Raw genomic sequence first — 27,630 nt, forward strand, 5'->3', positions numbered from 1 at the left:
TCCTCCGACTTTGGATCCTCCAGGATCAGAGCACGGACAACCTTCCCACCTGGGGAACCGCTCCGGGAGCCCCAGGGCCAGCCGCCTCACCCCCGACTCCGCGGTTCCCCGCCTCCTCCGGCCGGGCGGAGGGCGTCCTCCCGACTCCTGGAGACGGTTTTCCGAAACCGCGCCGGGAGCTCCCCGGGCCCAGCTCGGGGGACCCTCGCCGGACTCGCCACCGCCGCCCGACGGGCGCAGACACCGCGCTCCCAGGCCCCGGGGCCTCCGCCCCTCCTCGCGGGGATCCCCTTGCGCCCACACCCCCTGGGGCCCCGCGGGACACTCCGCCCAGGAGGCCGGGCCTCGGCCGTCCGCCCCGCCCCACGCCGGGAGAGCCCCGGGCCCGACCCCTCCCCGGACGCCGGCCGGGAGCAGGGCTCGGCGGCGAGGGTGACTGGGCGGCGGCGCGGGGCCGGGCCCTGGGCAGGGAGGCTCGGCGGCCGCCTCCTCTCTCCGCCCCCGCCCCTCCGTCCCCTCCCAGCCTGCTAGCCCCGCCGCGGCCGAGGTCGGCGCTCTCGCCTCGCCGCCGCCGCCTCCCGCGCCCGGGACCCTCTCCCTCCCGCCCGCGCCCCCTCCTCCCGCCTCCTCCCTCCGCCCTCCTCCTCCTCCTTCTTCCCCGCGCGCCCGGCGGGGCCGGAGAGACCGAGAGGTGGCTGCGGGGAGGCGTAACGGGGAGCCGCGGCTCGGAGCCGAGGACGCCGAGCCGGGACCGGGTGAGTCGGGGCGGCGGGGCCCGCGCGCAGCCTCGACCCGCGGGGCACCCGGCGCGGCGCCCACCGAGCCCGCGCGGAAGGCGGACCGGGGCCGGGGAGGTGCTGGCGGGACGGGTGCCGGACGCTGGGGAAGGAGGGAACGCCGCTTCGTCTCTGGCAGCCGCGACCGCCCGCCGCAGAAGTGGAAAAAAAGTTGTGCCTGGAAAGACGATTTGCCGGGAAGTCGGCGCGAGCCCAGCTTTCTCGCCGCCGCAGGCGTGCTTCGGGCGGCGCGGGTCCCGGGTGCAGCTGACTCCGGACTCGGCGCCCGGGGCCGCCCGGTGGTCGCCCGCGCGGGCCTGGCCTGCGGTGTGCGGGTCAAGCCGGCCGCAGACGTCAGCTGCTGCTCAGATCTGGGCTGCATTTTTGTGGGCAGCACAGGGATCGGGGGTGAGGGCTGGAGGAGGAGGGAGGTGGGCGTGGAGGGCGAAGACCACATCTGGGCGGGCTGGGCTGAGCTCAGGGATGGGGTAAACTCTTACGGGTTTCTGGATGTTTTCAGGCACGAAGTTGAGTGTGTGTGCAATCCCCCCCCCCCACCCCCCCCCCCCTTTCATTCAGCGGTCTAAGTCCTTTGAACTCGGAAGGGAGAAAGCGTTTTCTTCCATCCTGTTCACTTTTTCTCTTGTTTCAGGAGGGTCATGAGTTTTATGAGAATCCTTCAGCTGGTTTCCTCAATGGGAGTAACTGAGAGGAAAGCCGAAGTCTTACCCCTCACCCCCATCCTCACTCCCACCCGGACCATTTCCTGTATTTTGCGGATACTGTGATCCTGTGCGTGCATCTAGATTGCCATCAGTGACCCACATATAAAAGTAGACCTTCAGTCTGAAATCGCAAAGCGGCCTCTATAGACAAGTCTGTGTTGGAGCCAGAACGGGCAGAGGTATGGGGGGCGGGGTGTATAGAGCCGGCCGCTGGGAGTTCAACCTGAGTAATCGAGTTGAGTTGCGAGAGACGTTTCTCGTCCGCACGTTACTTTTGCTTCATCCGTTGGCTTGAGCGCTCCACCGGCGCCAGGTTTGAGCGATGACGGATGCTAATTACCTTGGTATTGCTCTTTCCCGACTATTCCTGACTCTTTGCTACGGGTCCTCTTTAAAAAAAACGACTTCTCTCTTGCACATGTAAGAGATAGGAAACACATGCTGGTGGGTAGGGAGATGAAATGTTTTAAAGATAGGGAAAAGAAAGAAAAGCTAAGATTCTCATTTCTATTTGCTATCGTACTGTGATAGACTTGTTATTAATCTTTGTCAGAGATCTGATTCTGAGAAAATAATGTTGGAGCAGTTTGAGGTAATACCAGATAAAACCCACTGTTACAATAATATTTTTCCTGAGTGGTCACACAGAGGGCAGATCATGTGGATAGTTATGGTGTGTTTGCAAAGGGTGCAGCAAACATTTTACTCCAGGGAAAAAGACAGTGTGTCTTGCAGGATGGGAGTGGGGAGGGGAAATCGTTTATCTTCAGAGCAGTCCAATTAGGAAGAATAATTACACTGCAAATGAACATTCTTGAATCTAATATAATTTGCGTCAGGATACACAAACCAGTAATTTGTCTTTAGGAAGAAAAAAACGAATCTTTGTGGATTAGGACAAAACAAGTGCCTTCTGGAAAAAGTAATCTATGCTATTTATGCACATGGATGGGCCTCAGATGTGCCGATTGACTGACTGCAGAGATTTTCCTGCGGGCAGTGTTTAGGAAGGGCAGGGAGGAAAAGTCCAAGGTAGGAGAAGATAGAAAATATATAGAAAACTACCCATTTTTAATGCAAAACATTTACAGCTTCTCAACTTCTTTATTGTGCTTTCCAGGTGGTGCTAGTGGTAAAGAACAGGCTTGCCAATGCAGGAGACATAAGAGACACAGGTTCAATCCCTGGGTGGGGAAGATACCCTGAAGGAGGAAGTGGCAACCGCTCCAGTGTTATTGCCTGGAGAATCCCTATGGATTGAGCAGCCTGGAGGGCTACAGTCCCTAAGGTTGCAAAGAGTTGGACACAACCGAAACAACTAACACACACACACACTCACAAACACAACTTCTTTATTGCAAAGAATTGACAAAATAGGAGACCAAAATATAGGAGATACAGATTGGGGCTGTTGGGTTCCCAGAGGTGTCACTTTCTACCGGAACCTGGGACAAGTTATTTGATTTCTCTCAGCATTGGTTTCTGTGCCTGTGAAATGATGATGATAAAGTTCAAGTCAAAGAATCACCGTGAAGTTTAACTGTGATTATGTACTTTCATATAGAATTTAGGGTGGTGCATCACACTGAGTAAGTGCTCAGAAAATGTTAATGGTGTTCGTCTAGTACTTCAAATGCCCGGGAAAAAGCAGTGCCATTCAAAGAGCCAGGTTACCAGGATGGTTGATGGCTGGCCTCCGTTGAGGCTGTCCCTGTGCCCCCAGCAGCCCACTGTCAGACACATTTGATCTTTCTAGAACTTACGGGCTGCATGCTCTTGGCCCCTCAGGCCAGCCTTTTCTGGGACTCCAATTGTGAGGAATGTGTAGTGCAGGTTCTGTGGGGGTCTGAGGACCTGAGACAGCTGTGGGCCGCACTTCAGCCTCACTGCTCGCTTGCAAGGGCACCTTCTCAGGTCCCATAAAGCAAATATAGACATTTATTTGAGGGAAAAAGTGGATATGGTGTCTCTCTTGGGAATTCTAAAGCAATGTTTTACTCAGTGTTCATTGCTCTTAGAAAGATACAAATAGTAACCAAATACCTGATCTCAAGAATTTATTCCAAAAAGCACCTTCAAAGTATGTCTTGGGGTTAATAGTCCATTGCCTAGGTCTTCCTAAAGTTGTACCTCGTTGCCGAATGAACAAAAGACATCCTTAGCAAAACAGTAGTTTTGGAGCTGGGGAGCATATTGCTTTTCTAATTTGGGGGAGGGGGCAGGTGGCGTGCCTGTTTGCTCATTCATCCGTTCTTTTATCCAGTCATTCACAGATACCCAGTAACCTCTCTGGTGGGCCAGGCTCTGTTCTGACGTCTGGTAACAGAAACCAAGAGCAGGCCTCTCCACTCACAGAGTGCTCATGCTGGCTGGAGAAGCAGGCTCTGTGTGGGAAGGAGCTCCGGAAACTAGAGAAGCTCTCATTTTGTTTTGAAGTGCCTGTGCTGGGCAAGCAGTGTGCTGGGCGCGCTACTCTTCTACAGGCCAGCCAGCTTGGAGAGAGGCGATCTGGCTGGTGGTGGCGGCTGCGGGCAGCTGGTCTTATGGGTCCTCTACAGGGAGAAGGAAGAAAAGGGGGCCTGTTTCTTTCTGTGCTTTATAATAAAGTATGTGTCCTATTTGAGTAGAATCACCAGCCAATATGCCAGGAGAACAAGTAGGGGTTTTACTCAGGAGTGAGACTTCACAGCCTTCAAAAGGTGAAGAAGGAATCAAAGGTCAGATCTGATCATCAGCTTATAAAACCCAGATTGTGTTCAGGAGGACCCTGGTCTGGCAGGTGGGTTCTTTACCACTAGTGCCGCCTGGGAAGCTGACAGGAGGCAGGGCCGAGAGTAAAGGGGAGAGCGGATAGTTGGTCCTTCATGCACCTTCAAGGTTGCTTGTTTTCCCGTTACTTTTAAGGTTACAGTAATACCTGGTACAATAAGAATGCATATTTCTGGAGTCTGAGGCTTGAAATGGTATAAGGTCATCAGGGCACTGAGAGTAGCTGCTTGGACTAGAGGCAAAGTTGTGTAGGGAAGTCCCGGTGGGCGTTGGATCTTGGATGCTGAGCTGAGGAGTCTGAACTTCATTGTGAAAGCTGTATGGAAGATGGGGAATGAGCGGGTGAATTGACCTGTTGAAGCAGGTGGTTGATGTGATCAGACTGTGGTTTAGAAGGAACTCTAGGTGGGCTTGATGGCAAGAGGCCAGGGCTGGGAATAGCAGGTGAGCTGGTGGGCTCGTGTCGGAACCCTGGTGGGGCTTAGTGAGGGAAAGTGGGAGAGGCCTGGAGAGGCGGACCACACTTCCTTACTAAGGGCCGGGCTCTTAGTAAGAGGGAGCCCAGGGTGACTGGGCTGGGACATGGCGCCTTTCACTGAGGTGAGCAGCTATGGCGAGGAGGAATGAGTTCATTGACTCCACAGCTGAGCTGTGAGCCTTCTGGGGAGAGATACCCACCAGAGCATTGGATCCACAGGTAGGGAAGAGAAGTCTGGAAGTGGAGATGAAAGGTGGAGGTATTTTTACAGTAATGGTCAGTGGTTGACTGGCCTCTTGAGGTTTACTGAATAGTGTTCAGGGTGAGAGTAATCTGTGTCCTTGTAACTGAATTTTTCTCTTTCATCCTTTCAATTAGCCTAACAGGGGCTAATCAAGCCCCTAACTCTGGCCTTCAGTGAGCAGACTCTTACTGGCGTTATTTTGCCGACTTGGTGAGATCTGTTTGTGTTGTTTTGAACCGAGATAGTCTAGAGGGATGTACATAGGAAGGCTCTGAACGTATTTAGTAGCTAGGATGTACAACTGATATATTTGATCATCCGCCACCCCCAGGACATCCACATATTCCAGATGGACCGTATTCTTACCAGAATTCCTTGGTACAAACCCTGACCCCCATGGTGATGGTCTTTGGAGGCAGCATCTTGGGAAGGTAATGTGGTTTAGATGGGGTCATAAGGGTGGAGCCCCTGGGATGGGGTTAATGTCTTTCTTAAGAAGACAGAGTCTGCAGGGAACTCAGACAGGGGCTCTGTGACAGACTGGAAGGGTGGGTGGGGAGGGAGATGGGAGGGAGGTTCGGGAGGCAGGGGACATGGGTGTAACTATGGCTGATTCTTGTTGATGTATGACAGAAAACCACAAGATTCTGTAAAGCAATTATCCTTCAATTAAAAAATTTAAAAATAAAGAAAAGAGAGTCCGGAACACACTCCTCCCACCACGGTGGGACTGGTCATCTGCCAGGAGAAGGGTTTCTCTGGGAACCGAATCTTTAGGCACCTTGAGAACTTGTATTGAATACTTGGAGAGCTACTGTTTCTGTGTCTACCTGCGACAAGGCTTATCTGCCTCCTATTTTGAAGTTACCACGTGGCCCTAAGGGCTTCCTAGGTGGCTGTAGTGGTAAAGAACCTGCCTGCCAATGCAGGAGACTCAAGAGATGTGGGTTCGATCCTTGGATTGGAAAGATCCTCTGAAGTAGGAAAGAGCAACCCAGTCCAACATTCTTGCCTGGAATATTCCATAGAGGAGCCTGGCGGGCTACAGTCTATGGGGTCACAAAGAGCTGGACATGACTTAGCAGATACACAATATGGCCCTCAAGAGGCTGTTAACTTGAATTTCATTTCATTTGTGTAATAAACATACATGTGCAAAGTAGGCCCCAGTGAAGACCTGTTAAAGGGCAGGCATGCTATTTGATTTGTGTTTAGCTGTTACTTCTCTTACTGTTGTGGATTTAGGGTACAGTCAGTGGAATTATTAATCTTCGTCAGTCTGATGATTGACGTCATTCTGAAGGAGGTAGGCTAAAATTCTGGTTATTTTGGACTCATGGAGTTACAGATGACTACTTTCTTTATTTTTCTGTTTTTCAGATTTTTAAAAAATAGCATGCTACCTAAAAAAAAAAAAAAAACAGAACAAAACAGTTGGTGTTTTTTTCTGTTCTTTGCGCAAAACACCGTATCAGCAGTTTTGGCCACAGTGCTGCATACCTCCTTATGTCTGTGCTATGTCCATGGTAAAGCCGGTCTCTGTCTTTAAGAAGACTTGAAATTCCTATTTGTTGTAAATGTAGTTGTGGAGGAACATGACCAGGACTGAGTTCTGTGACCCAGGGCCAGAATGGGGCCCCTTCCTCCCAATAGCAGGGAAGAACCCACTCCTTCCCGTCGGTTCCCTTTGTATGTTTCATAAACACTGTGAAGTGTGATCTGAGAGGCATTTCACTTCGATATCTAAATGTGTCTGATCGGTATGTACCAAATTAAATATCTACCTGGGTGTGTGTGTGTTAATCACTCAGTTGTGTCCGACTCTTTGCGACCCCATGGACTGTAGCACACCAGGCTCCTTTGTTCATGGGATTCTCCAGGCAAGAATACTGGAGTGGGTTGCCATTTCCTTCTCCAAAAAGGCTGATGAAAGTGTATAAAATCAAGATGATAGCCATACTTAGCAGCACAATCACAATAAAGCATCACTGAGATCTGAGGAAGTATTATCTTCTTAGGAGTTCCTGCTTTGGACTGGGTTAGCTTGAGACAGTGAATCACCCCAGTGTCCTAAGTCCATCAACAGGAACACAGATGTTCTATTTGTCATAAATATCTATTAAATCTTTTAAACTGACAGCTAGCCATGCCAAATTAAGAAGAATCTTGGCCCACATTTTCCTTCTCTCCTGTTTTAATCAAGGCTGCTCAGGGCTAGCCCCCAGCCCGCCAGACCTATCTACTTATATATGTGTATAAATATACTATACTGATGTGTGAGTTTTGGTGTTTTTTTTGTTTGTTTTTTCAGTTGTTTAGCAGAACTCAAGCCAGCAATGAAATCTTAAATATCCCTTTAGCATCAACCTCCTCACATTCCCGGAAAATTAAAGGGATTGTCCTTCCTCTGCTGATTCTATTGTTCAGCATTTTCTTTCTTTCCACACCGCGCTGTGTTGTCAAGGGCACCTGAAGTTCAAGCTTCCTTTCTCCCGAGGTGGGCTGCTGTTGGGTGAATTTCACTTGTCTTTTTCCTGTTTGGAGGCAGTTAGCTAGTTGTTTAAAGATGCCCATAACTGCATGGACAGTAGTCTCTTTTAATCTTCAGGTAAGCCATACACAATGCACTTATTACTCCGGACAAATTTACCTTTGAAAATTTTATAACTTTTTTCTCACCCCTAGGAATCATGTTTTCTGAAACTAGAAAGAATATGCTGGCCAATCTGGCAACTACAAGTAAGCAGTGTTTTTGTGTGTATAAATGACTACCATTTGTATATGAAATAGACACTTAAGGAAAACACCGCTCACAACTTCAGAAACAATCTAAAATCACATCCATTTTTTTTTTTTAACGGCTATCTGTGTATTCCTGGGGCTTCCCTGGTGGCTCAGTCAGTAGAGAATCTGCCTGCAGTGCTAGATACCACATGCAGCGCAGGAGACCTGGGTTCGATCCCTGGGTTGGGAGGATCCCCTGGAGAAGGGAATGGTAACCCACTCCAGTAGTCTTGCCTGGAGAATCCCACAGACAGAGGAGCCTGGTGGGCTACAGTCCATGGGGTTGCAAGAGTTGGACACTTACTGAGCAATGAAACCATCACACCATTCCTAGAAGATGATTCTACATAGGGCAGTATGTCTAAACAGATGCTTACCCTGTCATTTGCTCATCCGTCTAGTAGCCATTTTCAGGGCTTTTCTGTACTGGAAGCTCATAATTTACCGACCTAATTACTGATTCTGCACAGATCCATGCTGTAATATGTACTCTGGTGTGCCTGCTCACACAGGTGACTATAGGTCTTTTTGGAGTCAAATCCTTTTGGTAAACAGGTTGCTTAGGTTGTCTTTTTCTTTTTAATGTGCTTTTCCCAGTTTGTGCTTGGATCTGTAGTTCTTTTCTTGATTAGTAAAGAAAGGGTGGCATCAAACAGAGCTCAGCTGGTATAAGGGATGCTTAAACTATAAGCCAAAGCCATAAAGAGCGGGAGTCAGGTACCGAGGCCAGCCACGCTGAGAAGTAAGAACCCAAGAGGTGGCAGCCATGAAGAAGTGTGACAGGTTGTGTATACACCTGTGTGGACAGGTGGCCGAGGGTCAGTTGAGGATAGTCCGCTCGCTGTGCTACACAGGGACCAGTGCTCCCCTTGATCTATGGGCCCTACGTATGTTAGCTTTCTTAGCTACATTAGTCAACAAAACTCGCATTAAAAAAAAAAAATTTATTGAGCTGCATTGGGTCTTCGTTGCAGCATGTCAGTGGACCTAGAGAGCCCATGCTTCCTGACTAGGGATCAAACCTAGGCCTCCTGCATTGGGAGAACACAGTCTTAGCCACTGGACCACCAGCGAACTCCCCAACACTTGCATTTAAAAAAAAAAAAAATTTAAACCTTTTAAAATGAGAACTTAAAGGTTTTAAAATAAAACCTTTAAAATAAGAACTTAGATTTCCCCTAGCTTCCATACGTGTATTTGATTTTTAAAATCTTGACCTTAGGACTTCCCGTTTCTTCTTGTCAGCTTTCAGCTTTCTCATCCCGATGTGTATTGTTCAGCCTGCTCGATGGTTCTGAGCTCTCGCTGGTCATCTGTCACGTCAGCCACCCCTCTGAGCTGAGTGTCATTCCTCAATTCATTCATTCCCCAGCCGTCCAAGGTCTTTGCATCCTTTTCTGCCCCTGCTCTGTTCAGCCTCTCCTAGTCCTCCTCGTAGTAACCAGGGGCGTGTCAGCCTTTGTAGGCGGCCAGAGGGCAGAGGGCTGGAATCCGTGCCAAGATACAGAGGAAGCTAATCTGCTTGTGACCTCAACCTCATTAACATCGTGCTGGGACCGAGAGCCCGCGTTCCACAGTATTGTTTGACTTTGGCTTGTCTCTACTGACTTGCGGTCACGGGGTCCATAGTCCTGCCTCTCCAGGGAGGCAGACAGATGGAGGAGCCAGATGAGGATGTAGGAGACGGTCAGTACTTACCACCTCCTTAAGGTTGGGCTTTGGATTGTCAGCTGTCACTGGGCTCTGCTGACAGTGATCTGGCCCCGAGACAAAGCGAGTCTGACAAGACTTGAGTGAGGATCGTGAGGGAAGAAGGCCTCTTAGAGGCAGGAGCCCAAGTGGGTGGGCTGGTGAGCTGAGTATTCCCCAGGTGGGTGAAAGTCCCGATGGAGGCCCTCTCCAGGCTTTAAAGCAGGGCTTCTCAGACTTGAATGGACACAGGAAGAACCTGAAATCTTGTTTAGTCGCAGATTCTGAGTAAGCAGGCCGGGCGGGCCCTGGGATTCTGCGTTGCTGGCGTGCTCCTGTCAGCCTGGCACTGCTGCTTCTGTGGAGCAGATTTGGAGGAGCAGGCCTCACATGAGGCTGGACCACGACGAAGGCTGTGAAATGGTCAGCTGGAGGCTGAGTCCTGTGAAGGCCCGAGCAGGAGGGCACAGTGGGTCCTGATTGAGAGACTGATGCCTGCTTCTTTACTGGGACTGCCCTGAGGGCCCTCAGCCCGGTCACTGCCAGTGCGGTCTGTAACAGCCCCGAGCAGCTGTGCGGGGATTGCCTTCCGCCCTCAAGTGGGGAAGGAGGTCGTGGATGGTCTTCCAGGTGGAATATGGTTAAGCTAAAGGGAGAGGTTTTGTTTTATGCTACGTTTTAATTAAACTGATTTCCTCATTACTTGATGATTATGTTCCATAATTTTAACTACATAAAGAAGGCTCTAACTTCCTCCAATTAAGCCTGCTTTTTCTCACGGACCTTATCACTTTGAATTTATATGACTACAATGTTTTAAAAAGTTACATATTGTTTGCTGTGGAATGTTACTTATGAAACTCTCCTGACCCTCTGCTGGGTACTCCCTGGATTTGTTTCAGACCCCACCCTGGAGCTTTGAGTTGGTTGGTTTGGTACGGGTCCTGGGAATCTGAACGTTTTACAGACTCTCTAGATGGTTTTTATAATTGAGCAGGTTCTTGAAATCCCACTTTCGAGGAACATCAATGGAAACCTGTCTATCTGAGCCTGTGTTATCAGCCATGTCTGGGGGCCTGCCTTACCTGTTGTTTTCTTGGCCTCTCAGATACTTGGTTGTGAAGGGCTGGCTTTTATCCCATTGGACCCACTTCAGTTTTTATCTTGACACATGTTACAGTAAGGCTCTTTCTAATCTTGGATGGGACCAAATCAGAGAGTCCTTTGTCAACGGTGTAAGAGTCAGTTCTGAAGCCGTTATTTTTAGGAAGGTGTTACAGATACTGATTATTAAATGCTTTGGGACATTCTTGGAGATACTGGGATATGCACTTCGGGCTTCTACAGAGAAAGGAATGTCCTGAGGCTGACTTCTCCCACACTCTCCCCTGCTTAGGTGCAGACTCTGGAGATAATGTTAGCATATTCCCTTCTTAAGTAAGCGCTGACCAGAAATGAAAGGAGAAGGGTCCATCATCCCCCACAGAGTTTGGTTCTGACCCAGGTGAATTGACAGACTGAGAAGCTGGACTTTGCACATTATTATGTTGATGTTAACCTTCATTTCTACCAGAGCAGGGTCTGTCTTACTCCACTGTAGGGGAGGGTCAGCTTATGAAACAAATGAAGTGGGAAATGGTCAGTGTGATGGGATTGGAGGAGTGTGGAAGGGGCTCTGTATCTAAAAGCTGGAGTTCACTTACTGTCATACCTAGAATTTTACCATTAGAGGAATTTGGGTGAAATGGTTCTCTTTTAACATCTTATTCAACATGTAAGCATCCATAGAACAGGTACTACATTGATTACTTAGGCCTTAAGAGGAAGTGAAGTGATTGAAAGTCTCTCAGTTGTGTCTGACTCTTTGCAGCCCCTTGGAATTCTCCAGGCCAGAATACTGGAATGGGTAGCTCTTCCCTCCTCCAGGGGCTCTTCCTGACTCAGGGATCAAACCTGGGTCTCCCACATTATAGGCAGATACTTTACCAGCTGGGGCTTCCCTGGTGGATCAGAGGGTAAAGTGTCTGCCTACAATGCAGGAGACCCGGATTCAATCCCTGGGTCAGGAAGATCCCCTGCAGAAGGGAATGGCAACCCACTCCAGTACTCTTGCCTGGAAAATCCCATGGACTGAGAAGCCTGATGGGCTGCAGTCCATGGGGTCACAAAGAGTCGGACACGACTGAGTGACTTCACTTTCACTTCACTTTTCACTTTCTTTACCAGCTGAACCACCAGGGAAGCCCTTAACAGTTTCATAAAATGCCAGTGAAGATGAGGGTGTGAAGAGAGTAGACTCTGATGGGGTGAACTGTGGGCACTGTGTGGGCAGAGCAGGGCTGGGGCAGGCTGTCAGGGGCGACTGGAGGGGCCCTGCAGGGCAGCTCAGGTGTCCGGGGGAGCCCAGGATACCTGGGAGGGCGCTGGGCAGGAGTCGTTCTCACTCACTCGATTTGTGTGTAATAGGAGCTTCACTGTCTCTGCACCTGGCACCCTTCTTTCTATCTAATGTGGCCATGTCACATGTTCCTGACCAGTTGTAATGAAAACCAGATGATCCAGACAGGAAAGTTAAGATTAAACTCTGCAATCGAGCTTGAGATTTTGTTGCACTTACCCCCCTGTCTATTAAATTTTGAGAGAGAAATTCAGGAAATGATCCAGGCTCTGTACCTGCTGATCAGGAGAACTTGGCCAGCAGCAGAAACCTTCCTGCCCCACTGAGGACCATTTGCCAGTCAGTTTTGAGGAGGGCTTGACTCTTCAGAGACCCCACACCACCTGGAGCGTGCTTTAGGGTATAGTCTCTCTCTCTCATATCTGCAAACAATATTTTCAGCTCCTGGCTGGCTAAAAGAAACTCTGAACCCAGCCCTTCTGGTGCCCAGCTGAAGCTTGTCTGAGTGGTTCAGATTTTCAGAACAGTGTGGAGATGGCGGGGAGAGTCTTTTTTGCCACACTGCTTGACCAACAGCGAAGTTACAAGTGTTGTTACATCCCAGGGGCCAGAACGGTACTAACGATTACGAAGACTGACCCACTCCCCGACCCACAGCCGGTCGGGTCCCGGAGTCCCGCTCCTGTCCTCAGTTTGGGTATAGTACCCCACATTTTAAGATTCACAAGATGGTCCTCTGTGTTCTTGGGCAGGAGCTCAAAAACACACAAAAATGAAGTTTTTCTTATCACAAATAAAATGCCTTGGTCTGCAAGGGATGATGGTTTACGGGGACCCAGGAAAGGTGAGAACACAGCCCATGGGTGTGAGAACGCACTGAGAAGCCTCTCCCAGCTGTTGGTTGCTCTGTGGCCTTGGGCAAGTCATTTCACTTGTTTGGGCAAGAGGAGGTGAGGGGATGAACCCAGGCCTGAAATTCTTACTCTAGTTGAATCTGTATGTTCATGTGGTCAGTCATTTATTTAACGTGCCTTAGCTGGCTACTTACGGAGCTTTACAGTCTTGGTGGGGAGATGGCAAAAGAGCCGCTGTCTTCAGCGTGGCTGGCAGGGTGTGGAGGACAGGTGAATAGGCACGTGGGGCATGTCACAGGTCCCAACAGGTGCGGGCATCCGGTGGGCAGGGGCAAGCGAGGAGGTTGCCTCTCCCCGCCGTCTCCATGCTGTTCTGAAAATCCGAACCACTCAAGACAAGCTTCAGAAGGGCTGAGTTCAGGTTTCTTTTAGCCAGCCAGGAGCTGTAAATATTGTTTGCAGATATGAGAGAGAAAGACTATACCCTAAAGCACGTTCCAGGTGGCGTGGGGGTCTCTGAAGAGTCAAGCCCTCCTCAAAACTGATGGGAAGTGGCCCTCAGAGGGGCAGAAAGGTTTCTGCTCTCCAAGTGAACCTGGAGAGCTGGAGTGTGCAGACGTGGGGTGCAGTCCCCAGGGGAGGCAGCGGGGATTTCTGCAGCATTCCTTGTGTGCTGGGCGTGTGGGGTCTTCACTGGCCCCCGGACCACGCTGGGTTCCTTGACCTGTTACAAGGCCCTACGGCTTAGCCCCCTGTCTGTGGCCTTGGCCAGAGGGGCACCCCCCAGCAGCTGAGTGTAACTGAAGTGGGCAGCTTGTCCCCATGGTCTGGGTAGGCGTGAACATTGTTTTTATGTCTTGGACCCCATTTTTTGGCCTTTTGTGAAGAAAGCTGAACGCCGAAGAATTGATGCTTTTGAACTGTGGTGTTGGAGAAAACTCTTGAGAGTCCCTTGGACTGCAGGGAGATCCACCCAGTCCATTCTAAAGGAGATCAGCCCTGGGTGTTCTTTGGAAGGAATGATGCTAAAGCTGAAACTCCAGTACTTTGGCCACCTCATGAGAAGAGTTGACTCATTGGAAAAGACTCTGATGCTGGGAGGGATTGGGGGCAGGAGGAGAAGGGGACGACAGAGGATGAGATGGCTGGATGGCATCACCGACTCAATGGACGTGAGTCTGAGTGAACTCCGGGAGATGGTGATGGACAGGGAGGCCTGGCGTGCTGTGATTCATGGGGTCGCAAAGAGTTGGACACGAGAGTTGGACACGACTGAGCGACTGACCTGAACTGATGAAGAAAAGTAAGGGCTATAGAAACATAAGGAAGTATGTGAGAATCTGCTTGCTCCTTACAAAAACTTTTTTTGGTGGGGAGGGGTTAATTTCTTTTCTTATAGAGAAGATAGATATTCAAAGAGAAAGGCAACAAATGGATCCCTTTTCAGCCTTGAATTATGTTATGGCTTCTGGGCCTGGGAGCTCTGTAACCACAGAGTTTGTTCCATACTACAGAAAGAAACTCGACCCTTCATAAAACCGCGGGAGCTTTCTGGATGGCTTCACTGTTGCTTTTCTGGAATGGTCCGATTCCCTCTCTGGAGGCTGGAGGAGAAACTTGTAGCTGGAGTTTCCTTTGCCTGAAACAAACAAGGGCAGCAGAAGAGGGTGGGGCATCTCTCAGGGAAATGGAATTCTCCCAGAGCACCGGGTTCCCACCCCGAAGTGGGCCCGTGGTCCACAGGGCTGGGAACGGTTCTAAGCATCAGTAAAACCCGCTTGTATGGTTCCCTTTAAGCATAAATAGACATCACAGGCCCTGCAGAGTGCAAGGCCTTGCACGTGGTGGCTCTGTTGAGGTAGCAGGCCGGGTCAGCTCTGTGCCCTGTGCTCTGGCCCCCAGGACTGGCACTGTCTCCCACTTAGTGCTTGCTGCCTTGGGCAGAGCAGCAGAATCACCTGGAACCTGGTTAACCCACAGGGGCTGGGCCCAGCTCCCCGAGAGGCGGAGTCTCTAGGTCTGGGGTCAGCCGAGAGTCCGCTTTTCCGACATGCCCCCAGGTGGTACCGGAGCCACTGGTCTAAGGCATGTCAAGAAACACTGTGACACCAGGCGTTCTTCCATTCCTGGCGGGTGCGTTGGGACAAGCAGACTGCGCCTGGCGGGGGGCCTGCTGGGTAGAGTCACCTAACGCCGGAGGCGGCTGTAACTTGGAAGCAGTGGTTCATGGAGGGAGCTCTGGCCCTGTCCTCTTGCCTGGGGCCTTCTCTCCTGGTCAGCTCCGCAGCCGACCAGGGACGTGGCATTTGGGGTGTCTGAGGGGAGCATTCCTTGCCTCCTTCCAGTTCCTTCTCTCTGATGTTACAGAGAGCTTTCAGGACCGTGCCACTCTCCTACAGGAGACCCTTCATGGGCTGCCCATTGGCCTTAAGAGCAAGTCCAAACTCTGCTAAAATGACCTCCATCTCCCTCTTGGGCTCTGAAGTACTCCTTGTGCTTGTGAACTCACTAGGTTCTCTGGCTCCCTGGGCACCTCGTTTGCTGTTGGCTCTGCCTGGTATGCTGCAGCCTGGTCAACTCTTGCTTATCAGACCTCAGCTTAGCCGTCACCTGCTCTGGGGAGTGCCCTTTATCCTCTCTGGGATCAGCAGCTGCCTCTGCAAAGGCTCTGCATCATCTCCTGTTTTCCTCACTTCAGCTCTTCTCAGCTGCATCAAGGTCCTGATTACTGTGCCTTTACTTCCCTGTCTCTGTGGCCTGTCAGCTCCCTGAGGGCAGGAGACCGTGACATGGTCATTCATGTGACTCCAGGCGTGGCATGGTGCCCAGGCATTGAAGACCTTCTGGATCATTCTGTGAGATAGCCCTGCCAGGGGAGGAAACCAAGACACAACTGGGTTAGCGCCTGGCTTACCGTTATCCTCCCGCTGAGTTATAAACACCAGGATTCTCACCCACTTCTCACCAACCCCTTGGCCGGGTGACGCTGGTCAGGTGCTCTGAGCCTTGGGCAGGGTCTGTGGGTCTTTACTGGGACTCTTCCAGGACTGGCTATTCCAAGGTAACAAAAGGCCCTCTCTTGTTTTTCAGGGAACCTGGGAAGCACACTTGAGTCACAGCTGGCCTGTGGTTTTTACATCTCATCAGGGACCACTCTCTTCACAGCCTTATCTTCGCTCCTCCCCATACAGGTAAGGGGTTGTTTCATTTTCAGGCTGCTTGTGGGAAAACTTGAGCTGTGCCATGCACTCTGATAACCACCCCATGCATTAAAAAGAAGACCCTTAAATATTTAAGGCAGCTCCTCTAAGAAAGGTATGAAGTGGTCACCTGCCCCATTGAGTTATCTGGTGACGATATTTACTGACCTGCCTGGCTTTCTTCTGCGCGTTGCTGGCCACCCAGTACTCTGCTGGGCGCCCTTCTCCTCTCCATTTGAGTTGGTAGTTTAGAACTCCTTTTCCTCGTTTAGAACTCAGCCCATGTTCCACTTGTTATTACAAACTGTCTGAAGGAGAGGGTATTCGGAGCACAGTCCTTTCCAGCGGACGCCTCGCCGCCTCCTCTCACACAGCCCACAGCATGAGCCTGTGGGCAGCTCTGCTTTGCTTGTTTGAACACTTCTTTTCCTCTGGTTTGTGAGTTCTTTTTGCTACCATTTCCCATGGTTCCTGGCATGGAACAGACTTCCGGTGAATGAGTGAGTGTTCGTCTGAGAATAAAAAATTGCCCTAGTAAACAAACCTGAGGCACCAGCAGCAAAAAATGATACTGTATTCCTAAGCCAGGGAACTGAGGTGTAGAGTGCCTTTTTGGAGTCATTACATGGCTGTTTGCTCACATTACCACGGGTAATTGAGAATTTGTCATAATATGTTAAGTCGGCAGGAGTTTAGATTCTTAGCCCTGTTGAAAAGGATAAGAAGTCAGGAGGTTTTGTCTCAGTGTCAGTAAGGTATTAGCTGACAGCCTGGGGCCCTAAGCTGCCAGTCCCCTTGGCTGCGGAAAGAGACACCTGTCCTGCCCACCAGCCTCTGGGAGCCCTGAACAGCCTCGGTACTGACCTGTAACTGATTTTATGGGCAGTAATGGGGCAAAAAACCCCATAGCTTTGACCAATTTACAACTCAGAGGAAATAAAAATATTTCTAAAGTACGGTTTACATAATTTTGATAAAAAGTTTTAAATCCTGCATTTCCATGTCCCCCTTAGTACGCTGGGACCTTTGAGAGACACTCCGATTGCCTGGAGGGGATTTTGCTTCATCGTGTTGGTGGGGAGTAGCAACCCCTCTGGCAGTGGTTCACCTGTATCTGGAGCCGGAATGGGGCCTGGGTCCTTTCAGGAACTGACCAGTGGCTGAGTTCAGAGAAGCGAGGGTGGAGCTGGGGCGGGGGGAACTGAAGTCTGACCAAAGACCACTTTCACGCATGTCTCGAGTGTTGGCTCCTGCCTTCTTATCCTGCCGCTGCGTGAACACTACTCATTGTCCAGTCTTTCCAGTTGCGTTGTTTGGGTGTGTGCAGCATGAACACAAAGAGAAAGAAGTTGTCTTCTGGTTCCTGTGTGTGAGAGGTACGGGCCAGCTAGTCCCATGCAGAAAAGCAGTCCCAACACCACGGTTACTTCTGTCTGTAGCCGAGTCCCATCGATATACAGCTGCTTGCAGGAGAGATCAGTGCAAGGCAAAGCCGTGCAGGGAATTTGACTCTCACCTGAATCTGTTCATCTTCAAGGTTCCTAGGGCTTTAATAGAGGGAGGGTTTCAGCTTTGCCCAGGGATCTCTCGTCTCCATGGACTCCAGCTTGTCTATTGTAACTTGAAAGATAAGTGAAGAAAACAATTACAGTTTAAAAGCCCAGATGTTAAAAATAAAAGCTGAGTATTAAAGTATGAGTGAGTTTTAGCTTTTTAGTAGGTTTTGGAATTTGAGATATTATCAACTGGTTTGTGTTGCACTGTGCCCACAGAAGCTGAGTGCAAGGTGGTGTGTGCGTCTGGGCTTCATGCTGGCAGACACATGGGGAGTGCTTGTCAATTTACGGTAATAGCCACTCACTGAATTCCATGGAGGTCTCTGATTCTCAGAGTGCTCCCTGTTTTCCGGTAACAATTCTAATTTGGCTAGAAAAACAAGTGAGGCAGGTCAAGTCATCAGGCTACTGAGTTGGTCCCCTTCCACACACTGGTGTGGGTTCAGGGATGCTTCACAGAGCTCTCTCATTGAATCTTTTTTTGGGGGGGAGGTGGAGCTGTGTCACATGTGGGATCCTAGTTCCCCAGCCAGGGATGGATCCCGTACTGCCCTGCAGTGTAAGCGCAGGGTGTTAACCACTGGACCTCCAGAGAAGTCCCTCTCACTGAATCTTGACAACTCCACATCGTTGTAATTTGAAAGTCCAAGAAGTAGTGATCGAGTTCCTGAATTTCCTTAGAGTGTCTGAACTTTGTATTTCTTTCAATTCAGAGTTTGTTCTTGGTCAGGTTTTGCTGAGGACTGCTCGTGCCCCAGCAGCAGTAGAAATTGTGTATCAGGACACATGCGTGCATGTGTGTTTGATGTAGCTGTTTTGGAGCTTGGCCTTGATTCAAAGACACTGTCCAGAGTGGGCCCCTTGTATCCAGAGCAGACATTCGGGAGCTGTCAGAGCAAAGGCAACTAGCGGACACAGCAACTGATCTGCTGCCACAGACTCCACTGCTGTTGGCCATGACCAGCGAGCTCCTTTATTGCTGAAGGAAGTGTGAACCCAGACACCGGCTACTGACAGACCCTCTCACTCAATGACACGTCCTCCCTTGGGTGTCTGGTGTTTCCAGGTGAAGCCTTTAGCTTCAGGTGAGCCTTTATCTTATCTTTTAATTAAGAAGCAAAAATCTCTAAGATTATTTTTTAAGTTTCATTATAAATCTACAGCCAAGTTTTGACATCTCTGGGCAAGAGCTGGCTTTTTTCCCTCTTCCAGTATATAACCAATGCATAATTTGGGAACTCTTTACTCTGATCAGGGCGCTTGTCAGCTGTGAGTTGTTGGCCCGTTTTATCTACCGTGGGAGTTCTGTTACTGATGTGAAAGGAAACTTATAAATACATGTTTCCCAGGAAACGTTGGTTTTAAAAGGGCTGGAGATGTTGTTTTGATCATTTTCATGTCCTCCGCAGTTGTGAAATGACTGTTTTCTATTTCTTAGAGACTTTTTACAACTATGGATCTGAGTTGGAAGGAGGCCTTCCCATCAGTTCAGTTCAGTTTAATTAGTCGAGTCCGACTCTTGGCGACCCCATGGATTGTAGCACACCAGGCTTCCCTGTCCATCTCCAACTCCTGAATCTTGCTCAGACTCATGTCTGTTGAATTGGTGATGCCATCCAACCATCTCATCCTAGGTTGTCTCCTTCTCCTCCCCCCTTCAATCTTTCCCAGCATCAGGGTCTTTTCAAATGAGATCCTTCTTCGCATCAGGGGGCCAAAGTATTGGAGTTTCAGCTTCAGCATCAGTCCTTCCAATGAATATTCAGGTCTGATTTCCCTTAGGATGGACTGGTTGGATCTTCTTTCTGTCCAAGGGATTCTCAAGCATCTTCTCCAACACCACAGTTCAAAAGCATCAATTCTTCTGTGCTCAGCTTTCTTTATAGTTCAACTCTCACATCCATGCATGACTACTGGAAAAACCATAGCCTTAACTAGATGGACCTTTGTTGGTAAAGTAATGTCTCTGCCTTTTAATATGCTGTCTAGGTTGGTCATAGCTTTTCTTCCAAGGAGCAAGCGTCTTTTAATTTCATGGCTGCAGTCACTATCTGCAGTGATTTTGGAGACCCCCAAAATAAAGTCTGTCACTGTTTCCATTGTTTCCCCATCTATTTGCCATGAAATGATGGGACCGGATGCCATTGTCTTAGTTTTCTGAATGTTGAGTTTTAAGCCAGCTTTTTCATTCTCCTCTTTCACTTTCAACAAGAGGCTGTTTAGTTCTTTGCTTTCTGCCATAAGGGTGGTGTCATCTGCATATCTGAGGTTATTGATATTTCTCTTGGCAATCTTGATTCCAGCTTGTGCTTCATCCAGCCTGGCATTTCTCATGATGTACTTTGCATATAAGTTAAACAAGCAGAGTGACAATAAACAGCCTTGACATACTCCTTTCCTGATTTGGAACCAGTCTGTTGTTCCATGCCCTTGACCTGCATACAGATTTCTCAGGAGGCAGGTCAGATGGTCTGGTATTCCCATCTCTTTCAGAATTTTTCCACAGTTTGTTGTGATCCACACAGGCAAAGGCTTTGGTATAGTCAATAAAGCAGAAGTAGATATTTTCCTGGCACTCTCTTACTTTCTTGATGATCCAGTGGATGTTGGCAATTTGATCTCTGGCTCCTCTGCCTTTTCTAAATCCAGCTTGAACACCTGGAAGTTCATGGTTCATGTACTGTTGAAGCCTGGCTTGGAGAATTTTGAGCATTACTTTGCTAGTGTGTGAGATGAGTACAATTGTGTGGTAGTTTGAACATTCTTTGGCATTGCCTTTCTTTGGGATTGGAATGAAAACTGACCTTTTCCAAAGTTCCAAAAAATAGCAAGGAGAGATAAGAAAGCCTTCCTCAGTGATCAATGCAAGAAACAGAGGAAAACAATAGATTGAAAAAGACTAGAGATCTCTTCAAGAAAATTAGGGATACCAAGGAACATTTCATGCAAAGATGGGCACAATAAAGGGCATAGATGGTATGGACCTGACAGAAGCAGAAGATATTAAGAAGAGGTGGCAAGAATACACAGAATTATACAAAAAAGATCTTCATGACCCAGATAACCATGATGCAGGGATCACTCACCTGGAGCCAGACATCCAGGAATGCAAAGTCAAGTGGGCCTTAGGAAACATCACCACAAACAAAGCTTTCACATAACTGGGTAATAAAAGTAACTTTTCCAGATAGGCAAAAGAGAGTGAAAAGGTTCTCAGCATTTTAAATGATTCTTCTTCTCTGCAGCAGTCCCCAACTTTTTTGGCCCCAAGGACCAGTTTCACGGAGGACCCTTTCTCCATGGACTAGGGGCTGGGGGTGGGGTGGGTTTCAGGATCATTCAGGCACGTTTCATTTCCTGTGCCCTTTATTTCTCTTATTACATCAGCTCCATCGCAGATCATCAGGCATTAGATCCCGGAGGCTGGGGACCCCTGCTGCAGAGCATTTTTCAATGGAGCGGTTTCTAAGACTTTCGGAATTCTCTTCTCTCAGGTTCCTTCTTCAAAGCTAAATGAAGCCTTGATTGGCTCCCTTTACACCAGACATGGATGCTGCTCTTTCCTCTCCTTTATTTCCTGGTGGGCAAGCCCTGCTGCTCACCTCGCCTGTGTTTTATCTGCCTGCCTGGGGTTGCTGCAGAGAAGTGCTGCTACCCTTTATGGCTACAATCTGAAAAAGAAAACAAACAGCCAAAGCTCCACGAGTCCCAGCAGGCTGGTGGAAACCATTCTCATCCTCCTTGTTCCTGGGTTCAAAGTGCACTTCGCATTTTATGGGGCCGATGGGCCCTCCCACAGTGCTTGTTTGAGTGGGCCTGCCTTTGAGCCTGGTGGACAATTAACTGCACTGACCTCCTGTCACTTTAACCTTTCTGGCCAGGTTGCCCTTCCTGCTCTAGTGAGAAGCGGCTGCTGCCCCTTTGAGTGGAGCACCAGGCAGGCGTGGGGAAACATTTGATCCTCTTCAAAGGGGATGTCTCTGAAGCATGAAGATTGAACTGATTGTGACCCCACTGGATGGGGGAAGCAGAAGCGCCCTCTGGAGAACTGGCTGGGAGGAGGAAGCCGTCAATTACTAATCCCATTGGCCGGTGGGGTCTTCAGGGTCTCATATCCGTTTGAAAGAGAGAGAATCAGGGTTGAAGGTAATAAAATAGGCCTTAAATTAGAGGAGCAGGGGGTCATTTTTATCTAATTTTGTGGTTGTTACTGAGGGATGAAAGGCAGAGGAGATAATTTCATTAGCCCCTTTGAGATCTTTATCACAGGGTGATGGCACTTGGGGATGGAGTTGAGCCTCACAGGGGCTGGCCAGTTCCCTCCTGGTAAACACAGAGCCCAATTTCCATAGCACCGGGGAGCCTTGGGGAAGCCCAGTGACCATTTAGGTCACCGTGGTCAGGAACAGCGTTTCCTGTTGCAAGTGAGCCTTAGTGACTTCAGCTGATACAGGGCCCAGTGGACATGTGACCCATCACTGAGGCATGTGGTAGTCACACTGAAAATACAGACATCTGCCCAGCAAGAGAGCTTGTTCAGAGCTGAGATGGTGTCTTTGACTCTGAGGAAGGCTTGTCAGTTATCTATTGTTGAGGTCACTGCTTCAGAGCATGACAGTGCTGGAGTTCCCATGAGCCGAGCAGTGTTTGGGTGCTGGGGGGCGAGCAGCACAGCAAGGCCATGCCTTCTATTTGATGGGCCCTAGAGGCTGAAGCTCCAGTACTTTGGCCAGCTGATATGAGCTGCCAACTCATTGGAAAAGACCCTGATGCTGGGAAGGATTGAGGAGAAGGGGACGACAGAGGACAAGATGATTGGATAGCATCACTGACTCGATGGACATAAACTTGGGCAAACTCCAGGAGATGGTGAGGGACAGGGAAGCCTGCCATGCTGCAGTCCATGGGGGCGCAGAGAGCTGGACACGACTGAGTGACTGAACAACAACAACGAATTCTGTTCATGGTGTACTTGTATTTCTGCTGCTTCATAAAGGCCTTGCTGGGCAGGCAGGGATTTGTGTCCATGTTTCCAGAGACAGGAGCGAGGCAGGGAGGGGATGTGTGATTTACCTCCATCTCTGGCAGGGAAGTGCAGGATCTGGGATTCTATCTAGCCCTGGACCTCAAACGTTCAGATTAAGTCCTCCCTGACGGTAATGAGAAGAAACAGAGGGAAGAGGAGGAGGGGATGAATTATGCATCTTTGATTGCAACAGAGGGGAGAGAAAAGTATGATGATCAATAGATAGTTCTTTGTACCAGCCACCAGCAGGCACCATTCCCCAAGGCAGCCTGGGTTCTTTCTGAGGGTGAGTACAGGTGGACAGGGCAGAGGCTGGAGGGGGTGGGATAGGAAGGCTTTTTGTATGAAACAGTCCTAAGTGAAGTGTCCAGTTACATATGGAGACCCTGTGCGTGTGATCAGAGAGGCCACGACACCCATTGTTAGCATCACTGATTCGGGCTAATTTATTTTGGGGGCACAGCCTTTTCTGAGGGCTTCCCAGGTAGCTCAGCTGGTAAAGCATCCGCCTGCAATGCAGAGCACCCCGGTTTGATTCCTGGGTTGGGAAGTTCCCCTGGAGAAGGGATAGGTTACCCACTCCAGTGTTCTTGGACTTCCCTGGTTGCTCAGATGGTAAAGAATCCACCTGCAATGTGGGAAATCTAGGTTCTATCCCTGGGTTGGAAAGATCCCCTGGAGAAGAGAATGGTCAACCCACTCCAGTATTCTGGCCTGGAGAATTCCATGGACAGAAGAGCCTGGCGGGCTACAGTCCATGGGGTCGCAAAGAGTCAGGCAAGACTGAGCGACTAAGCACAGCACAGCAGCCACGTGCATCTTTATTTACACTCTTACTATCTCCAATCTGCTCACTTCCCAGTCTCCAGCTTCCCCTTCTCTACTGTAGACATTTCTGCTTAGTTTTGAACTTAGCTTGGAATAAAAAGAAAACTTCTATTAAGATGTGCTAATAAAAACCTTAACCACTAGTAAGTACCTTTAACCACACAGCTTCAGATTGTTTAATTGCTGTAAAAATCTATCCCCCCATTGATTGAAGAGCTGATATTTGCAAGTTGATCGTGGAGACTGTAGACGCCTCCCTTTGTGGATGTGGTGCCCTTGGGAACTCCAGCCAATGTGTTCCTGAAATGTTATCTGAGGGGAATTCAGGGAGGGGAGGGGGGGTGGGGATGGAAGGTTTTCACTTGTTTCCCCAATGCTTCTCTGTATCCTATACAGAATATCTTTGCACTGCAGTCCTCGGAGGCAGGAGCCCCCTTTCTCTGGCCATATGCTCTTCCTTTCTTTCGTTACTGTGGCTAATCAGAAGTTGGCCAGACTTTAGTGTCTCTTAAAATCCTTTCTTTCTGGCCGTGTTCAGGAAGTTGAAGTGCAGTGTCAGAAATGATACGAGTTGATGAAGAAGAAATAAACAGACCCAGGCAACACATGAAGAAGCCTTGGCTGCCCTCCTCCTGTTTTTCTGTCGTTCTGATCTCAAGGAACCAGATTTCCTCCACGTAGCAGGAACGCAGCCATGATCGCCCCTGTGCCAAGGAGCCTGGGCCACGTCTGCCCGTGGGTCTTCTAGATTAGGGCTGCACTTAGACTCCTAAACCCTGGGATGAAAATGTGTCGTTTATGCTTGGCAGAGTGCAGAGAAGTCACACGTTTGCCGCCTGAGCTATATGAATATGGAGTAAAAATAGCATCTGTTCGGGGAAGCAGAACATTCCAGAATGCTTCGGTTCCCTCTTGGCACCAAAAGAGAGAGTGGAGAATAGGAGAGCAGAGAGGGACTTGAAAGAGCTTCTTGTTCAAGCCTTTTATTTTCAGCTCAGGACACTGAATGACTCGGCTCAGCCTCTGTTCCTGCCTGTCTTGTTTGGACAGCTTCGAATCTTTGGTCCCCAGCGTGTGTTAGGTGCTTCACGTGCACTTGAGTGAATGATCACGTGAAGCTATGACTCCCAACTCCTAGTCTAGTGCTCCTCGAGATACTTTTATAGGCTGAAAAGTCTGTAAAAAATGGTGTCGAGTAGCTTGTACGTAGTTGAGACTTTCTTGAGATTACATGTAGATTAGAAAAGTGAGACGTAGCAAGATTAAACTGATTCCTTACAATCGGCAGTGCAGCTGAGGGGAAGACAGGCTTTCTCAGGCTCAGGGGTGGCTGGAAGGCAGGATGCCACATGGTCACCTGAGTGAGGGGTGCCCTGTGGAAGGGGTGGCCCCAGTCGCTCTGCCTCCCTGGCAGAGTCAGAACAGTGGTGGAAGTTGGGCTTGAAATCGCCCCTCTACCCAAGAACAGTACTCGATGGCCAGAGCCCACCCTCCTTTTGTGTGTGTGTGTGTGTGTGTGTGTGTGTGTGTGTGTATATCTGTCTGTCTGTATACATGGCACTGTGGGTGTGAGTGGAAGGTCCAGATACTTTGAGCGCTGCAGCCATAGGAAAAGGACTCAGTCCTCCACACTGATAGATGCCGTTGGCCAGTAAATCAGGCTCTCCACCACTCCTAGCCTTATTTTGAAAATTGCAGCCTTGCTGTCAGTGGCCCCGGCCAAGTAAACCGAATTGAGCAGTGTCACATGCCTAGAGGCCCACGGTGGCAAGCATGCAGCTACGTTCAGGCTTGTAATTCAAAGCATCATGTTTCATTTATCTCCCTTGTTTAACGTCCCAGTTAAGTCATAGAGTTACCATTGCAAGGGGATTTTAAAATTAGAATAGTTTGTTGTTGATCAGTCACTAAATCGTGTCCAGCTCTTTGCAATCTCACGGACTGTAGCATACTGGGCTCCCCTGTCCTTCACCATCTCCCAGAGTTTGCTCAAACTCATGTCCGTTGAACTGGTGATGCTATCTAACCATCTCCCCTTCTGCCACCACTGTCTCCTCCTGCCCTCAGTCTTTACCAGCATCAGAATCTTTTCCAGGGTCTCTTCACATCTGTTGGCCAAAGTATTGGAGCTTCAGCATCAGTCCTTCCAAAGAATATGCAGTGTTGATTTCCTTTAGGATTGACTGGTTGGATCTCCTTGCTGTCCAAGGGACTCTCAAGAATCTTCTCCAACACCACAGTTGGAAAGCATCAATTCTTCAACACTCAGCCTTCTTTATGGTCCAACCCTCACACCCATACGTGACTACTGGAGAAACCATAGCTTTGGCTATATGCACCTTTGTTGGCCGAGTGATGTCTCTGCTTTATAATATGCTGTCTAGCTTTGTCACAGCTTTCCTTCCAAGGAGCAAGTGTCTTTTAATTTCATGGCTGCAGTCACCATCTGCAGTGTTTTGGTTATAGGAGATTAACAGAAGATAAAAAGCTGCCAAAGAGAATTTTTAAGGTCAAGATATTTTGTTTGAATTCACAAACACTGGAGTGATGCTGTTGTTTACTGCTTGGTAAGTTTCACCCACACCTTCTGACACAGCCAGTTTGGCTGGGTGTGTTTACATCTTTTTAAATTGACCTCTTAGCTTCATCGTGTGACTTTGATACCAGGGGCAAGTGTGCTTCCTCTGAGACCCTTGGCACCTGACTGGTTCCATGTGGAATTTCTTTGCTGCCTCAGGGAGAGAGAGCACAGCTCCCGCTGAAAACCTGTTTCACCGAAAAGTTCCTTCACAGGCTCATGAGACGGGTATGAATGCTGGCTCATGTGGCACTTCTTTGCTTCTGTTTAGGAAATGGGCAGCAGACATCCAGTCTCCTGGTGTGTCAGAAGACAAGCTGTAGTATAACCCTGATTGATGACTACAGGAAGAATCTGCTGAGTTATCAGCTTCTGCTCTGTATTATACACCACAGGGCTTATTGATCCAAAGCTGGCACGCATTCTGCAGGCCAGAGGTGGGTCTGACTGGGTCTCCATAGCAGCAAGAAAAATGATGACCGCTGGATAAGCTATGTGGTCTTGAGTAAAAAGAGCAAATAATCTTGCACGGTGGCATCAATCATCACTTTGTTTTTTGGTGAAAGTCGGGCTTGAGGAAGTGACTTTGTGGTAGTGCTGGCATGGTCCAGTATTTGAACTTCTCGTGGAGGCTGTTCCTTGGCACTGATACAGTTCTTTGTGATCTTGTCCTGAGTTGTCCAATGTTTGCTTAGCGCTTTGGCAGTGAACAGTAAATATTACACTCAAACCTGGAACATTCTATGTGAAAAACCATGCAAATTAAGAACAAATTCAATTTTTAAGAACACATATATGTTGATAAAAACAGTGTGTTTGGGACATCTGGTTTCTTGAATTCAGTTACATGTGGGGAAGCTTGATTATCCTCTGCAGGCTTCTTAAAAGTACACAGAAGAGTGAGATGAGAGTGCATGACTTCCTGGCTACGAGCCTTGAGCTTTTATGAAGGGTAATTTAGAAAGCAAACCTTTTTGTAGAAAGGTGTTTTGGTATTGCCTGTTGGTGAAGGCATACTTTTTGTTTATTTATTATTTTATTGCATGTGACATTGTTTCAGTTCAGTAGTTCTCTTTATCTTTCTTCTTATAAGCAGTCTATGGGGATCTGTAACCACAATGACCAGAAAAGGACTAATGGACGTTTATATAGTAGTGTTCGTGTTTACAAAATTGAACGCTGAGATGTGATGGAACTCTGTATTCATAGGGTTCCAACTTGCTGTAAAAATTTAATAAGTTATAAGATTGATTCATATTTGTGATTTTCTTATTGTAAAATGAAACTCCCCAACTATGTATAAATCATGTTCAGTGCAGTTTTATAGGGAGTAAGGGTGTAAGAATCAGTTTGTAGTTCTTCTGCAAGCATCTTGCTTCTGTTTTTGTAACGCACATCAGATGGGTCTTTCATGGGCTCTTCTCTCTTTCTTCCAAGTATATTGTTGTTGTTCAGTCTCCCAGTCACGTCTGACTCTTTGTGGCCCCATGGACTGCAGCATGCCAGGCCTCCCTGTCCCTCACCATCTCCCGGAGTTTGCCCAAGTTTATGATGTTCATTGCACTGGTGATGCCGGCCAGCCATCTCATCCTCTGATGCCCTCTTCCATGTATACCTCTGTATTTTCCTCTTCTGCCTTGCTCTCTCCTCAGAACGAAGATTAAATCCCTGATCATCACTGCAGTTTCATTAGCCCCTGTTTATGAGGCCTCAACCGTAGGGTCT

General features: G+C 48.9%; 1 protein-coding gene across 1 annotated transcript in view; it reads left to right on the forward strand.

Moving 5' to 3' along the window:
* Nucleotides 1-680: 680 nt before the first annotated feature.
* Nucleotides 681-27,630, forward strand: part of LHFPL2 (LHFPL tetraspan subfamily member 2) — a 174,212-nt gene continuing 147,262 nt past the window's right edge. The window contains exons 1-2 of the mRNA XM_086323140.1: nt 681-1,184; nt 15,808-15,908. The gene's annotated coding sequence lies outside the window, so the exon portion shown is untranslated. The remainder of the gene's footprint in view (nt 1,185-15,807; nt 15,909-27,630) is intronic.

Source organism: Bos grunniens, chromosome 10 (assembly GCF_055505025.1).
Source record: "Bos grunniens cultivar Pamir isolate PY7600 chromosome 10, Bosgru_T2T1.0, whole genome shotgun sequence".
NCBI lineage: Eukaryota > Metazoa > Chordata > Mammalia > Artiodactyla > Bovidae > Bos > Bos grunniens.